At 45.3% G+C, this 1,038-nt stretch overlaps 1 pseudogene; it reads left to right on the top strand.

Annotated features, from left to right (window-relative positions):
• The first annotated feature begins 745 nt into the window (after positions 1–745).
• LOC111819587 (uncharacterized) lies at positions 746–813 on the top strand (annotated as a pseudogene).
• The last annotated feature ends 225 nt before the right edge of the window (positions 814–1,038 follow it).

Here is a 1,038-nt window from a genome sequence, read left to right as displayed (position 1 = left end):
TTACTTAGTTCAATCAAGTATAGGAGACCAAATGGGCAACATCTGCCCAAAAGCAAAGATAAGAAGGCAGGAAGGGTTAGGAAAACTGGATGAATGGACACAGAGAACAGAGGGTGAAAAGGGAAAGGGGGGGAATGCAGACATATTGTGAGGACTGCAACTAATGTCACAAAACAATTTGTGTATAAAATTTTTGAATGAAAAACTAATTTGCACTTGGAACTTTCACCTAAAACACAATAAAATTTAAAAAAAAGATTCTAGGTTGACAATATGATTCTGGCAGCCCTGGTGGCACAGTGGTTAAGAGCTTGGCTGCTAACCAAATGCTGGCAGTTTGAATCCAGCAGCCACTCCTTGGAAACCCTATGGGGCAGTCCTACTCTGTCTTATAGGGTCATTATGAGTTGGATTGACTCAATGGCAACGAGTGTGATTTGGTTTGGATATGATTGTCACCCTACAAGGTGAACACAATTCAGGCAGTGGGTGGGATGAGATCACTAGGGGATCATTTCACAGAACTGGGCCTTGAAGGACGCTTTAGATTTAGTAAGTGGAGACTTCTGAAGGACTAGGTGTGGGGCAAATACAAGGGCTCCATTACCAGCATGAGTAAAGGGAAGTCTTTAAGGGGTAGAGGACAATGAAGAACAAGCAAGAAACCAAAGGTAGTTAGAAACCACCACCCAGCTAATCTAAGGTATCATGTGGCAGCTCCCAAGAGTCTTCCTTAAAAGACAACGAACTTTGGCAGCACATGTACTAAAACTGGAATGATACAGAGAAGATTAGCATGGCTCCTGCACAAGGGGCCCCTTGTTCTGTTCCTCCACCATCCTGCTTCCTGGAACCACTCCCTGGAAGGAGCCTGGATGCCTGAAAGCTTCGCAGAGCAGAGCCCCCATACCAGCCCTTGCCACCCTGCCTCCAGATTTGATGTTTCTCTATCTCGTTTGTTGTTGTGGCTAGCTGCTTTCAAGTCAGCTCCAGCTCTGGGTGACCTTATCTACAACAGAATGAAATGTCGCCCAGTCC

The sequence above is a fragment of the Trichechus manatus genome, unplaced genomic scaffold, assembly GCF_000243295.1.
Source record: "Trichechus manatus latirostris isolate Lorelei unplaced genomic scaffold, TriManLat1.0 scaffold00012, whole genome shotgun sequence".
In the NCBI taxonomy this organism is placed as follows: Eukaryota; Metazoa; Chordata; class Mammalia; order Sirenia; family Trichechidae; genus Trichechus; species Trichechus manatus.
Note: the sequence above shows the minus strand (reverse complement) of the source record. Positions and strands in the feature narration are given on the sequence as shown.